The sequence below is a fragment of the Globicephala melas genome, chromosome 5 (assembly GCF_963455315.2).
Source record: "Globicephala melas chromosome 5, mGloMel1.2, whole genome shotgun sequence".
Taxonomy (NCBI): domain Eukaryota; kingdom Metazoa; phylum Chordata; class Mammalia; order Artiodactyla; family Delphinidae; genus Globicephala; species Globicephala melas.
In genome coordinates, this window is record NC_083318.1 from 135401746 (window position 1) to 135418617 (window position 16872).

Genomic DNA, 16872 nt, shown 5'->3' on the forward strand with positions numbered 1-16872 from the left:
TATTAACATGACACAGCCACACATAAAGCCAAAAGGAAGATCTAAAAATAGGAGATAAAGTACTATGAGAACAGCAGCTATTTTCTCAGTAGCAATAATGGACACCAAAAGAAAGTGAAATAATATTATTAAAAGATTAAATAGAAATAAAATATACTCTGATATTATATGGTCAGTGGAAAAAAGTATATAATTTATTTACTGTATCAGATACAAAAAAATAGACTTTATCAACAAAATAAATTTAAACAAAACTGAAAACTATATGCTTCAGGAATAAGGAAAATTAAGCAGTTCTCCCTGATGTATAGAGAGCGAGTAAACTGGTAAACATAGGACCTATTAAAATACTAACTGTCAATAATAATGATATTCCCTGAATTTAAGTTTGAAATTTTTAAAAGAGTGAAAACACAGGACCAAAATAGCAAAAAAAAATGTTTAAATATTGTACAACAATATGTAAGCACGGAAGGGGCTGATATTATTTGAAATATATATGTTAAGGTTTCTTGTATTATTTAAGAATGGGAGTAATTATGGATTACCTGTGTACATTAAGTATGTTTATTAATATTTTAAGAAACTGTGTGTTAAATATTGTATTTGTCTATGAAAAAATAGAATTAAATGAACAACTTACTCCTAAATACAGTAGGAAAAGAAGAATTAAGAAAGAGAAAACAGTAAGAATGGAAAAATCAGGACAAAAATCTTTAAACAAAATTATAGAATAAAACCAAATATGTTTATAATTACAATAACCAAGAATGGAGTAAAGTAATAGCTGATAATAAAAAGTAATGGACTGAATAATGAAAATCTAGCCATATGCAGATTATAAGATATATCCCAAAAATAAGAAAAAATAAAATTTGAAATTTAAGGACAGTTCCAGATAATTTAGTCATATACTAACAAAACAAAAAAGCTGATATAAGTGAGAAATATTTGATACTTCTGTTCTTGATAAATCAACAGACAAAATTAATACTTTATGCAAATTGAACATTATTACTATGCTTGAACTAACAGATACATGTATTATTTTTTGCATCCAGCAGTAATTAAATATACATTATTACTAAATATTTCACTTTCTAAACCTTTTCAATATCATTTCATATCACCGTTCATCCTGCTTTAATTAAATACAACACACTGCGTAGCTTATAAACAACAGAAATTCGTTTCTCAAGGTGGCAGCATGATCATGACCTGGTGAGGGCCCTCTTTCTGGTTCATAGCCATTGCCATCTCACTCTGTCTTCACATGGGGGAAGGGGCAAGCAATCTCTGTGGGGTCTTTTTTATAAAAGCACTAATCCCACTCATGAGGGCTCCATTATCATGACCTAATCACCTCCCAAATGCCCATCATCTGATACCATCATCTTTGAGGGTTAGGATTACAACAAGTGAATTCTGGGGGGACACAAACCTTCAGACTATATCATTCACTAAAGGAAACATTTTTGAAAATGAACACATGCTGGGTTATAAATTTACCCTCAAGAAATATTAATGAAATCATTTTATACTGATTCTCTGACACAGTGCTAAGCTATCAAAAACTGCAAAGTAAATTTAAAATGTCAGTATCAATAACAAGTAATATTGATAATCATGATTAAACATGTTGACTCCAAGTAAGACTGTCTTTGAAGGAATTTTGTTACTGTAATGAAAAAATAAATAAATAATAGATTGAAAATAAAACATTTGGGCTTCTCTGGTGGCGCAGTGGTTGAGAGTCCGTCTGCCGATGCAGGGGACACGGGTTCGTGCCCCAGTCCAGGAGGATCCCACATGCCGCGGAGCGGCTGGGCCCGTGAGCCATGGCCGCTGAGCCTGCGCGTCCGGAGCCTGTGCTCCGCAACGGGAGAGGCCACGGCAGTGAGAGGCCCGCGTACAGCAAAAAAAAAAAAAAAAGAAAAGTAAAGAAAACATTTAACTAGATAATTTTAGAATTTAGCTGAAGAAAATCACAATACTGTAAGTGAAAGAAAGAAAGTAAAAATATAGGTAGATAAAGGCACAATGAAATGAATATATAAAAGGTAAAAATTGATTTATTCAAAAAAGACTAATTAAAAGGAAACAGAATTTTGGCAAAGAACAAGGGCAAAAGTCATGGTTAATACTATTAGAACTGAATAAAAGAAATAACAATAACCACAATCCTAGCAGAGAGTAAAAGGAACTAAGAAAGTATTAAAGTAAAAGTCTTGGTAGTAAATTTGGAAATGTAGTGAGAAGGAACAAATTAAAGAGAAAGTATAAGTTAATAACATATAATCCAAGAAGTAATCAAAAAGGAACACTTTTATGACAAATGAACTGATTTAAGAGTACTAAAACAGAAAATTCTGTCCCAGATGGAATTAGAGGTGAAAGTTCTTCGGAACTTTAAAGTAACATTTTAGCAAGCAATTTGATGAGAAGTAGTAATTAAAAAATGTGTATTTTCACTGTCTTGATGGCTGACTTCCTGTTTTACCCCTTCTACCCACTCTGTATACAGTCTCTGCGTATTCTCAGATTGTCAGCTATCAAAAACAAATCTGAACCCTGTCTTCATGCATCTTGCCTCGTGCCACCATTTATCAGCCTTATTGCCTCATTCTTCTATAGCTGCCTTCCATTTGAGGTATAGTAGGAATGGAGAGTAACATAACAGAGACTTCCCTATTGTAGGAAATATGTGGGCACTCAATCCTTGGATCAAAAAGGCAGTACTGTGTCATGGGTTTGCCCACACAACTCTGGGGAGGTATGGGATGGAATTGAATATTGCCCTTCTGTCAATAAAAAGAAGAATTTTGAATTATAGGGGTGCTTGAATACCTCCCTGGAAAGAAGTAGAGTGAAGTAGCAGCTGCAGTGATTTGGGACGTTCTGCAATGATCTATTCTATAGATATTTAGAGACCAAATTAGTTTAGAAAATGAAAATTTCCATATTGGGTATATTCAGTCTAGCCATCTTTCTGAAAGGGACATTATTTTCTGAGGCCTATTGTTGACTATAAATATCAACCTAAAATTTTACGTATATACTCCATAAAAATGTCTTTTAAAAAATTAAAGTTTTCTATCTTTGAATTTGCCTAAATTCTTTTTTTTTGTAACCATGTATAATTTCAGTCTGTGAGCCTCTTTAGATGATGAAATTCCATAAGTCTACTAAGTGTTGGCTGAAATAACACATCCCTATATTTGTCTTAACATGACCTTAGAGTATGTGAATTTTAATGCTTGAAAGTACATGCTTAAAGGTGAATTAGGAATATCCTAATGACTCTACTTTTATACTTGAAAATAGGCAATCTCTTAGAATTCTAAATTCCCTTAAATTCTCCTAATTTAAAAACAACATGTAAATAATAGATTTAACAGATGTAGGTTTTGAAACTTATGCTTTATAAATTAATAATCCAATTAATTCAAGTTTTAAAACCCTTTAAGGAAAGAATATTTCTAGCTATTTAAAAAAATAAAGGTAAACTGCTTCATTTGTGATTTAAAGCTTTATTCATATCCAAGGACAGAGTATACTCAAAGTCACCTGCAAGGTACAAAGTTAGTTTTGTGAAAAGTAAAGCATCCTTTCTCAATTTGATACCTTTTCTCAACAGAGGCTGACTCAAGTCAGCCTTTTTTGTATCCAAATGAAGTTATACTTCCTGATTGTGTGCTGTACCTCTGTTTGTTTCTTTATTTTAGCCTAAGTATATTATACAGTGGCAACTAAGAATAATAATTATAATCGAAATTTAATCATCTCCAAAATATGATAGAAACTAGTATAGAATTTTTTATAGGGTGGACAGAGAGATGGAACAGTGAAGTCCAAAATCAAATTGCCTTCTTTTTGAACAGAAAAAAAAGTAGAAAAAAAAAGTGAGAGAAAAAAAGAACAGTAAACTTATTTAAATTTACTCTTTCAAGTTTTTTTTCAGTCCAATTAAATTGGATCCCTCGTGTTTTATACTGACCTTATCTAAGAAATCATATTTCTGACTTTCTTTTATTTCTTTTGTATATATTTGAATGTGAGAATTGGTATTAAGTGTGTAATTTTAGCACGAAACATTTTAAAAACTTGAACATTGTTGCATTTTACTCTTAAATGGCAAATGTTTTCTTGACAACATGTTTTACAAACCTCATGATAAATTCTTACCATAGGGGTATATTTGTTTTCAGTGGATACATTAATATCATTTCTGTGTGCAGCTTAAAAATAAAAGGTCACACATTTTTAATGGAATCTATCACCTTGGTGTTGCTCTAAACATCAAATGCTTATTACTTTTCTTGCCATTAATACTTTTTGTAAGAATGGCATGCAGGTGATATTTTCCTGCGTGAAAGATTAACTAGTAAACAACTGACCTCATTTTGCCTTCTGTGGAGCAAAATCAGGTTCTGCTTGGATGCAGAAGTGGCTTATTATAACACATCGGGTATTCTTAAGTGTCATCAGCAGTCTTCTCTAGCTGTTAGCGCATTATCCTGAGAATCTACATCATTACTTTAAATTAGGTTCACTTAATTAGCCAGCTGGTATTCTCCTTGTCAGACTGATACACAAGCTGTGTTTCACTGCTCCTTTATGTCAAGGCTAAACTCCAGGTTCAGGGTATCTTTGTGCTATTCTCACTTTTGTTGCTCTGACAAAATAACCCATCTTTATATAAGTTGACACAACTGATCCATAACCAGTGTAGCATCAGTTTTAAATTATTTGTAGTTGGTGCACCCCCCTCAAGGAATACTGATAAAATTTTTTTTCAACATCTTTATTGAAGTATAATTGCTTTAAAATGGTTTGTTAGTTTCTGCTTTAAAACAAAGTGAGTCAGCTATACATATACGTATATCCCAATATCTCCTCCCTCTTGTGTCTCCCTCCCATCCTCCCTATCCCACCCCACTAGGTGGTCACAAAGCACCGAGGTGATCCCCCTGTGCTACGTGGCTGCTTCCCACTAGCTATCTATTTTACATTTGGTAGTGTATATATATCCATGCCACTCTCTTACTTCGTCCCAGCTTACCCTTATCCCTCACCATGTCCCCAAGTCCATTCTCTAAGTATGTGTGTTTACTCCTGTCCTGCCCCTAGGTTCTTCAGAATGATTTTTTTTTTTTTAGATTCCATATATATGTGTTAGCATACAGTATGTGTTTTCCTCTTTGTGACTTACTTCACTCTGTATGACAGACTCTAGGTACATCCACCTCACTAAAATAACTCAATTTTGTTTCTTTTTCTGGCTGAGTAATATTCCATTGTATATATATGTGCCACATCTTGTTTATCCATTCATCTGCTGATGGACACTTATGTTGCTTCCATGTCCTGACTATTGTAAATAGAGCTGCAATGAACATTTGGGTACATGACTCTTTTGAATTATGGTTTTCTCAGGGTATATGCCCAGTAGTGGGATTGCTGGGTAATATGGTAGTACTATTTTTAGTTTTTACAGGAACCTCCATACTGTTCTCCATAGTGGCTGTACCAATTCACATTCCCACCAGCAGTGCAAGAGGGTTCCCTTTTCGCCACATCCTCTCCAGCATTTATTGTTTGTAGATTTTTTGATGATGGCCATGCTGGTTGGTATGAGGTGACACCACAGTGTAATTTGCATTTGCGTTTCTCTAATGCTTAGTGATGTTGAGCATCCTTTCATGTGTTTGATGCAATCTGTATATCTTCTTTGGAGAAATGTCTATTTAGAACTTCTGCCCGTTTTTGGATTGGGTTGTTTGTTTTTTTTACATTGAGTTGAATGAGCTGCTTGTAAATTTTAGAGATTAAGCCTTTGTCAGTTGCTTCATTTGCAAATATTTTCTCCCATTCTGAGGGTTGTCTTTTCGCCTTGATATGGTTTCCTTTGCTGTGCAAAAGCATTTAAGTTTCATTAGGTCCCATTTGTTTATTTTTATTTCCATTTCTCTAGGAGGTGGGTCAAAAAGGATCTTGCTGTGATTTATGTCATAGAGTGTTCTGCCTATGTTTTCCTCTAAGAATTTGATAGTGTTTGGCCTTACACTTAGGTCTTTAATCCATTTTGAGTTTATTTTTGTGTATGGTGTTAGGGAGTGTTCTAATTTCATTCTTTTACATGTAGGTCTCCAGTTTTCCCAGCATCACTTATTGAATAGGCTGTCTTTTCTCCATTGTATATTCTTGCCTCCTTTATCAAAAATAAGGTGACCATATGTGTGTGGGTTTATCTCTGGGCTTTCTATCCTGTTCCATTGATCTATATTTCTGTTTTTGTGCCAGGATCATACTGTCTTGATTACTGTAGCTTTGTAGTATAGTCTAAAGTCAGGTAGCCTGATTCCTCCAGCTCCATTTTTCTTTCTCAAGTTTGCTTTGGCTATTCGGGGGTCTTTTATGTTTCCAAACAAATTGCAAAATTTTTTGTTCTAGTTCTGTGAAAAATGCCATTGGTAGTTTGATAGGGATTGCATTGAATCTGTAGATTGCTTTGGGTAGTAGAGTCATTTTAACAGTGTTGATTCTTCCAATCCAAGAACATGGTATATCTCTCCATCTGTTTGTGTTATCTTTAATTTCTTTCATCAGTGTCTTATAGTTTTCAGCATACAGGTCTTTTGTCTCCTTAGGTAGGTTTATTCCTAGCTATTTTATTCTTTTTGTTGCAGTGGTAAATGGGAGTGTTTCCTTAATTTCTCTTTCAGATTTTTCATCATTAGTGTACAGGAATGCAAGAGATTTCTGTGCATTAATGTTGTATCCTGCTGCTTTACCAAATTCATTGATTAGCTCTACTAGTTTTCTGGTAGCATCTTTAGGATTCTCTGTGTATAGTATCATGTCATCTGCAAACATTGACAGTTTTACTTCTTTTCCAATTTGGATTCCTTCTATTTCTTTTTCTTCTCTGATTGCTGTGGCTAAAATTTCCAAAACTATGTTGAATAATAGTGGTGAGAGTGGGCAACCTTGTCTTCTTCCTGATCTTAGTGAAAATGCTTTCAGTTTTTCACGACTGAGAAAAATGTTGGCTGTGGGTTTGTCATATATGTACTTTATTATGTTGAGGTAAGTTCCCTCTATGCCTACTTTCTGGAGGGTTTTTATCATAAATAGGTGTTGAATTTTGTCAAAAGCTTTTTCTGCATCTATTGAGATGATCATATGGTTTTTCTCCTTCAATTTGTTAATATGGTTTATCCTATTGATTGATTTGTGTATATTGAAGAATCATTGTATTCCTGGAATAAACCCCACTTGATCATGGTGTATGATCCTTTTAATGTGCTGTTGGATTCTGTTTGCTAGTATTTTGTTGAGGATTTTTGCATCTATGTTCATCAGTGATATTGGCCTGTAGTTTTCTTTTCCTGTGACATCTTTGTCTGATTTTGGTATCAGGGTGATGGTGGCCTCATAGAATGAGTTTGGGAGTGTACCCCCCTCTGATATATTTTGGAAGAGTTTGAGAAGGATACGTGTTACCTCTTTTCTAAATGTTTGATAGAATTCGCCAGTGATGCCATCTGGTCCTGGGCTTTTGTTTGTTGAAAGATGTTTTTTTTTTCTTTTTCTTTTTGCGGTACGTGGGCCTCTCAATGTTGTGGCCTCTCCCGTTGCGGAGCACAGGCTCGGGACGCACAGGCTCAGCAACCATGGCTCACGGGCTCAGCTGCTCCGCGGCATGTGGGATCTTTCCGGACCGGAGCACGAACCCGTGTCGCCTGCATCTGCCGGCGGACTCTCAACCACTGCACCACCAGTGAAGCCCTTGTTGAAAGATTTTTAGTCACAGTTTCAATTTCAGTGCTTGTGATTGGTCTGTTTATATTTTCTATTTCTTCATGGTTCCATCTCAGAAGGTTGTGCTTTTCTAAGAATTTGTCCATTTCTTCCAGGTTGTCCATTTTATTGCCATATAGTTGCTTGTAGTAATCTCTCATGGTCCTTTGTATTTCTGCAGTGTCAGTTGTTACTTCTCATTTTTCATTTCTAATTCTGTTGATTTGAGTCTTATCCCTGTTTTTCTTGATGAGTCTAGATAGTGGTTTATCATTTTTGTTTATCTTCTCAAAAACCAGCTTTTAGTTTTATTGATCTTTGCTATCATTTCCTTAATTTCTTTTTCATTTATTTCTGATCTGATCTTTATGATTTCTTTCCTTCTGCTAACTTTATGGGTTTTTTGTTCTTCTTTCTCTAATTGCTTTAAGTGTAAGGTTAGGTTGTTTATTGGAGGTGTCTCTTATTTCTTGAGGTAGGATTGTATTGCTATAAACTTCCCTCTTAGAACTGTTATTGCTGCATCACATAGGTTTTGGGTTGTTGTTTTTTCATTGTCATTTGTTTCTAGGTATTTTTTCACTTGCTCTTTGTTTTCTTCAGTGATCTCTTGGTTATTTAATAGTGTATTGTTTAGCCTCCATGTGTTTGTATTTTTTATAGTTTTTCCTATAATTGATATCTAGTCTCATAGCATTGTGGTAGGAAAAGATACTTGATACGATTCAATTTTCTTAAATTTACCAAGGCTTGATTTCTGACCCAAGATATGATCTATCCTGGAGAATGTTCCATGAGCACTTCAGAGGAAAGTGTATTCTGTTGTTTTTGGATGGAATGTCCTATAAATATCATTTAAGTCCATCTTGTTTAATGTATCATTTAAAGCTTGTGTTTCCTTATTTATTTTCATTTTGCATGATCTGTCCATTGGTGAAAGCTGGGTGTTCAAGTCCCCTACTATGATTGTTACTCTTGATTTCCCTTTTTGTGGCTGTTAGCATTTGCCTTATGTATTGAGGTGCTCCTGTGTTGGGTGCTAGCTATTTACAATTGTTATATCTTCTTCTTGATTTGATCCCTTGATTATTATGTAGTGTCCTTCTTTGTCTCTTTTAATAGTCTTTATTTTAAAGTGTATTTTATCTGTTATGAAGATTGCTACCCAACCTTTCTTTTGATTTCTATTTGCATGGAATATCTTTTTCCATCCCCTCACTTTCAGTCTGTATGTGTCCCTAGGTCTAAAGTGGGTCTCTTGCAGACAACATATATATGGGTCTTGTTTTTGTATCCATTCAGCCAATCTGTGTCTTTTGGTTGGAGCATTTAATCCATTTACATTTAAGGTAGTCATCAATATGTATGTTCCTATTACCATTTTCTTAATTGTTTTGGGTTTGTTATTGTAGGTCTTTTCCTTCTCTTGTATTTCCTGCCTAGAGAAGTTCCTGTAGTATTTGTTGTAAAACTGGTTTGGTGGTGCTGTATTCTCTTAGCTTTTGCTTGTTTGTAAAGATTTTAATTTCTCCATAAAATCTGAATGAGATCCTGGCTGGATCGAGTAATCTTGGTTGTAGGTTTTTTCCCTTTCATCACTTTCAGTATGTCCTGCCACTCCCTTCTGGCTTGCAGAGTTTCTGCTGAAAGATCAGCTGTTAACCTTATGGGGATTGCTTGTATGTTATTTGTTGTTTTTCCCTTTCTGCTTTTAATATTTTTTCTGTGTATTTAACTTTTGATTGTTTGATCAGTATGTGTCTTGTCGTGTTTCTCCATGGATCTATCCTGTATGGGGCTCTCTGCACTTTCTGGACTTGATTGACTATTTCCTTTCTTAGGGAAGTTTTCAACTATAATCTCTTCAAGTATTTTCTCAGTCCCTTTTTTTTTTTCTCTTTTTCTTCTTCTGGGACCCCTAAAATTTGATTTTAGTACGTTTAATTTTGTCCCAGAGGTCTCTGAGACTGTCCTCAATTCTTTTCGTTCTTTTTTCTTTATTCTGCTCTGTGGTAGTTATTTCCACTATTTTATCTTCCAGGTCACTTATACATTCTTCTGCCTCAGTTATTCTTCTATTGATTCCTTCTATAGTATTTTAAATTTCATTTATTGTGTTGTTCATCACTGTTTGTTTGCTCTTTAGTTCTTCTAGGTCCTTGTTAAACATTTCTTTTATTTTCTCCATTCTATTTCCAAGATTTTGGATCACCTTCACTGTCATTACTCTGAATTCTTATTCAGGTATACTCCTCTTTTCCTCTTCATTTGTTAGGTCTGGTGGGTTTTTATCTTGCTCCTTCATCTGCTGTGTGTTTCTCTGTCTTCTCATTTAGCTTAACTTACTGTGTTTGGGGTTTCCTTTTCTCAGGCTGCAGGTTCATAATTCCCATTGTTTTTGGTGTCTACCCCCAGTGGCTAAGGTCGGTTCAGTGTGTTGTGTAGGCTTTCTGGTGGAGGGGACTGGTGCCTGTTCTCTGGTGGATGAGGCTGGATCTTGTCTTTCTGGTGGGCAGAACCGTGTCTGGTGGTGTGTTTTGGGGTGTCTGTGACATTATTATGATTTTAGGCAGCCTCTCTGCTAATGGGTGGAGTTGTGTTCCTGTCTTGCTAGTTGTTTCACATAGGGTGTCCAGCACTGTAGCTTGCTGGTCATTGAGTGGAGCTGGTTCTTAGCATTGAGATGGAGATCTCTGATGAGCTTTTGCTGTTTGATACTACATGGGGCTGGGAGGTGTCTGGTGGACCAATATCCTGAACTTGCCTCTCCCACCTCAGAAGCTCAGGCCTGACACCTGGCCAGAGCACCAAGACCCTATCAGTGACACAGCTCAGAAAAAAATGGAGACAAAAAGAAAGAAAGGAAGAAAAAAAGAGAATAAAGTTATTAAAATAAAAAATATATTAAAAATTAAAAAATTGAAAATAATTAAAAAAAGAAAAAAAAGGAGAAAGAAAGAAAGAAGAAAGCAACCAAACCAAAAAACAAATCCACCAATGAAAACACACGCTAAAAACTGTACTAAGAAAAAAAAGGACAGACCGTATCCTAGGACAGATGGTAAAAGCAAAGCTATAGTGACAAAATCATACAAAGAAGCATAGACATACACACTCACAAAAAGAGAAAAAGGAAAAAAATATATATATATATAAAGAAGAGAGCAGCCAAATCAATAAACGAATCTACCAATGATAATAACCTCTAAATTCTAAACTAAGGGTGAGTGCCGGTTGGCACCGATCCTCTGTGCGGGAAATCTCTCCGCTTTGCCCTCCGCACCCTTGTGGCTGCGCTCTCTTCCGCAGCTCCGAAGCTTCCCCCCTCTGCCACCTGCAGTCCCCGCCCGCGAAGGGGCTCCTAGTGTGTAGAAACCTTTCCTCCTTCACGGCTCCCTCCTAGAGGTGCAGGTCCCATCCCTATTTTTTGTCTCTGTTTTTTCCTTTTGCCCTACCCAGTTATGTGGGGAGTTTGTTGCCTTTTGGGAGGTCTGAGGTCTTCTGCCAGCGTTCAGTAGGTGTTCTGCAGGATTTGTTCCACATATAGATGTATTTCTGATGTATTTGTGGGGAGGAAGGTGATTTCCACGTCTTACTCCTCAGCCATCTTGAAGGTCTCTAATACTGATAAATTTATATCACACTAGGTATGTTGGGATTATGAGGGAGTTAAAATTTATAGATCTACAAAGAAAAAAAGAACTCATACTGTAAGTAAATTGTATCCTTATTCAGTGTTTGAAACAATATTTTAAAATATTAAAGAAAAAAATATCAGTATCTTTATAAAGCTACAACAGATAAAAACTTTTTGTTATTACATTATGTAGTATATTTTACACATTTTTACAAAGGAATAGGATAAGAAGATAATTCATCATGATAATATAACACTGAAAATGGTACTTACATGGGAAGATAAGAAATATGATTCTAGGATCTGAATATTTAGACTACTATTAATTACAATAACAAAATGTTAAGTTATTTGAAAGATACTTCTGAATATGTCCATAAATCAATAAATCTTTGGAAGAAGGATTGTGGCCTAATTATCTGAATATCAGATAATTAATTATCTGAATATCAGATAATATCAGGCCAAGCAAAGGCTACTGTGTACAGAAAATTACAGTGTTTATGGGATGGAGAGAAGTTTCCAAACTATAGTATCAGAAAATTTTATTTAAACAAAGTCTCACAGAAGCATTCAATAGATCAAAAGTGAGCCCCTTTGTTCTATTATGGGGCAGTTCAAAGCACCTGCTGTGAATAAGGCTCATTTCTGTAAGCTTCTCAAGGCAAAGTTTGAAAACAATTTTTCTAGCAAAATAATATTGGTAGTCAAATGCAAATTATACTAAGTACTAATTGAGCATTCTATGCACATAAGGTAATTTTGAGGTGAAAGATAAGCATATGTGCAATGCTTTTTCCCAATCACACATTCTTGAACATTACATATTGATTTACATCGTTTTTCTTGATAAATGCTCGATGGCTGCAGAAACAAAAAATATTTACGCTAATGGTCTCCAAACGAAATGTATGCAACACAAGGGCAATGAAAGATGACTAGTTGTGAGAAGGGAATCCCAAGATATTGTTTATTTTTATTTTTATCTTAAAAAATCATATTACATTTTATGAATATTTAACATATGGACCAAAGTTGGAGACCTGAATTTATCTGTATATTGGATGGTGGGTATGAAGTTATCTTGAGGGAGAGTGTGAATTTTATAGTCTGTAGGGATGGACATTGGTACCCTTAGTCTTTTGTTTACTTTTATCTATATAAATATCAATAGTGCACATGTCAACAAAACAACTGTCAAGAAGATTAAAATAATAATTTGTATTTGTAAAATATTTAGAGAAAAATTTTGTTCATAACAAGCCTAGTGCAGAGTGTAGTTGTCTTTGTTATATAAAGTAATAATCATGATCTTAATTATAGTGCCTTTTGTCATGTTGTTCAATTTTGCAATTTGCTTTTCCCAGTGAAGTAGATGTAGGTGCTCATTAATTATATATCGAATACTACAATTTACAAGGTACTGTTCTAAGTGCATAAGTGATACCGTTGAGCTAAACAAACACAAAAGGCCTGCCTTCTTGGAGCCTAGAGCCCACTGGATAGAGACAAACAACAAAAAATAAGAATACTAAAAATGACACGTAAATTCTACGATACGGAAAGTGGTCAGTGCCACTGGAAAAGGTAAAATGGCAGAGCAGACCAGGTGGGACTGGGAAAGTGAAAGATGAAGGGCAGGCTGGGTGCACTATTAAATAGAGTGGCCATGCTGGCCTCACCCACAAGGTGAGTTCTCAGCAGAGGTGTCCAAGAAGTAGACACTGGGTTATCCGGGGAAGGCGGTTGGTTCTGGGGAAAAGCCTCCAAAAAGTAGAAGTGTGATCGGCATGTTGGATGAACAGCAAGGAAGCCAGAGCATCTGGATTGGAGCCATCGGGGGGAGCCTGGAAGGTGAAGGATCTGAGAAAGAAGACCAGGTGCGACAGGTCATTATAAGGGCTTTTGGCTTTTACTCTGAAGGAACTGAGAAGACATTGTGTTTTGAGCAAATTGGTGCCATGATCTGCCTAATGCTCACCAGAAAAGAAAAGAAAACAAATCACTGACGAATCTGTCGAGAAGGTGGACGAGTAGAAAGTTGAAGGGTGGAAACCAGGAGATGGGGTTGGAGGTGATAGAGGCCCCTATGTGGTCTAAGCAGGGCAGGAGCTGCAAAGGGCTCAGCGTTTGGAAGGCAGGTCCAGCTGGGGCGTGAGGTTGGGAAGTAGAGGAGAAAGAGGACCATTAAGGATAATAGACTCTATACTGTCTTTTTCAAAAATAAGATCTGTTTTATAACACAGGCTTACAGGCTTACTTGTGGCACGAATTTCTTGTGTCAAATATAGTGCCTTTCTCTTTTTCAGAAGCTAATGGTCTAAATTGAACATTTAGAGTAATTTCCAAAGTAGACCAGCAGATATTTTATAAAAGTCAACACCTGTAATTTATCCCTTTCAAACATTGGCCATTTATGTAGGAAAATTTCTGTTTTTTGACTGAAAACTGGGTTATGGAAAGATGATCCTGAATACGGTTGTTTGCACATATTTTTGTCATTGTTGTATGATTTCCTGGCTGAAAACCATGTCAACGTTTCCTCCGTAAAACGTTTTGTATCTGCACACTTGAGAACTTGTAAATAGATTTTTCCTTTCAAATTGAGAAGTTGTTTTGAAAATTGATATTTTCTTCCTTTAAAAACGTATCTTCACTTATTTGAAGGAATTTAATTGTGAACTGCCTTCTGACACCTCCTGAAATATATTCTCATAACTTAACTTTAAAAAATACACTACCATGTGTCAAATTGATAGCCAGTGGGAACCTGCAGTGTAGCACAGGGAGCTCAGCTCAGTGCTCTGTGATGACGTAGCGGGGTGGGATGGGAGGGGTGGAAGGGAGATGCAGAGGGAGGGGATATAGGTATACATATAGCTGATTCACTCTTTTGTACAGCATAAACTAACACAACATTGTAAAGCAAATATATCCCAATTTAAAAATAATAAGATAAATAAAAAATTGTCTCTGTCCTGCCATTTATAAAAGAAAATGTTTATACTTTAAGGCTCAATTAAAGCCTCACTTCCTCTTCTCCCCCATCCTTCTCTGTACTTCTTCCTCTGAGCTTCCAAGGCATTTGGCCCTTATTTTTATTTTGTGACATGCATCAAGTTATTTTAAATTCTTCTTTCACCCTCTCACCTATAAACTCTTCCAGGACAGAGACTGTGATTATTAAAGTAAATAACCTCTTATAGTTTCTTCATTTGCTAAATAAGGGCATTACATCTCTAAAACACTATAATGCTGTCATGAAAATACTCTAGTTCAGTTAGTTTTTCTAATAGTAGGAGCAGTGGTATTTCCATCATGTTTAGCATTCATCAGGCATACCTGAGCACTTTATATTTACTACCTCATCCAGTATTTACAACGACCCTCTGAAGTAGGTGTTATTACTGTCTCCATTTTATTATAGAGGAAACTGAGCCACAGAAAGCGTTAGTAAGTTCCCAAGTTATTATTATTATTTAAATTTAAGTGAAGACACTAAGATTTGAAGTCAGCTTCAGAATACATGCTCATAAGCATGGTGTATACTGCCTCTCAGTGATTCTCCCCTGGGATTGTACTGCTTATACAAATGATACTGCATATACTTGGGTCCCGTGGGTTTCTCTTCACCCTCCAAAAGAAAAAAACCCCAAAGAATGTTTCTTATCTATGAAGCATAAATAATAGGGCAGCATATCCAAACATTGTCAGGAATGAAACTGTCCACTAGGAGGAATGGTCTTTCATAGGTAGGGAGGTTCCCACTTTGGGAAAGAACTCAGACCCAGATCCCAGGCTTGCTGTTCACTGGCTGGATGACTGCCAGTAAGATAAGTGTCTCAGTTTTCTTATCACGTCTTATGGGGACATTAACAGAACCTATGGATCGTGGTATGTCCTTACAAGATAATAGTTATGAAGGGCCAAGTGGAAAGAAAAGAAATTTATGAGAGCTGGCAAACTGAAAATTTTTATTCAAATTGTTCCCTACTTTATAAAGTTATCTAAGGATCTTTGCTATTTTTATAACCATATCCTAACAATTGATTAACAATGAGGTCTTTTTGTTATTGCTGCTTCTGTTGCCTATTGAATTATTTTATCTTTAACTTTTTAAATGCCTAAAGATTATTCCATTTTAAGTTTCATGCAAAATAGGCTATTATAATCCTACATAGATCAGGTTTAACATATAAAGGGAAAAATTTGAAAAATCAAAGGAATCTTACTGCCTTGTTATTAGTGTAATGATTAATGATGGCTCTTTTGCTATATACCCGTTGAAATTATTGATCAGTACATGAAGAATCGAAATGAAACGTCTGGCATTCACTTGAGTACGATTCACCAAATACCAGACCAGCTATTCCTCAAGCAATAGAACTGTATAGTTATCCCAAATAACATCAAGTCTCGGGATAGTTATTCTAGGTTTGTGCCGCAGTTCAAGACTATCGTGGAGAATTCAGTCTCCTTTCATGTTTCTCCTGCTAAATTCTCAAAGTGGTGGCTTTTCCTTCTTAAGCTTATTGTTTCATGACCTCAAAATGGCTTTAGAAATTGAGGCTTAATATCCTCATCTGACAGCATTCAAAGCAGGAAGAAGGAGAAAGTGTGGTGCATGGAGGTCTCCTCCTGCTATTGTCTCTTTTGATGGAAATGCTTCACTCTCAGAAATCATTCATCACCTTAATCTTCACAATGTGTAAACTAGGATATGCCATGTGACTACCCCTCACCTCTAGGGAGTCGGGGAAATTTCACCCTTGTCAAAGGGGAATAAGATTAGTCATTGGCTTAAATCTCTGCTGGTCCTCAGGTGGGCTACCTTCCCTTAGAACATCACTGCACACCTGAACCCAAAATGTTATCGTGGCTCTGTTAGCCAGAGAGAAAGGGGTGAGGACACTAATACAGAAATGCTTAAATAGGTCTTTTCAGAAATCCAGTAATTAATTCTAATCCAAGAATATTGAGAATTTTAAATAGATAAAATACAGGGCAAGATTTCAGAAAAGAAATACTTTAGTAAGACTAAATTGCCAAACTGTTAGTTAAAATATGAATCTCTATATATTCAACTACAACTTTTAATCCACTGAGAAGAGAATTACATTATAAACTAGGACTTGGGAAATTCTCTAAGGATATTCAATAGAGCTTGGAAAGAAACGTTTTCAATATTGGATAAAGGTTGTTTTACTGAAAACAATTTGTTCTATGTTATTAAATTAGAAAATGTGTAACTATTAATATTGCAGGAAATTACTTCTAAAAGGTATTAGTTTATGACATAAATAGCTTGGAATTAAGGTGAGTGAAATAACTTTCTGGCAGCAATGGGTGTTTTGGAAGTTTTGTTTTCAGTAAATGCTAGATATTATAAATATTAGCAGGAAAGTACATTTACCATGTCAAGTACGATACAG

General features: G+C 35.6%; 1 protein-coding gene across 4 annotated transcripts in view; it reads left to right on the forward strand.

The window, feature by feature from the left end:
* The window catches only part of FSTL5 (follistatin like 5), a 670505-nt gene that overhangs the window by 605801 nt on the left and 47832 nt on the right, over positions 1 to 16872 (forward strand). The window lies entirely within an intron of this gene.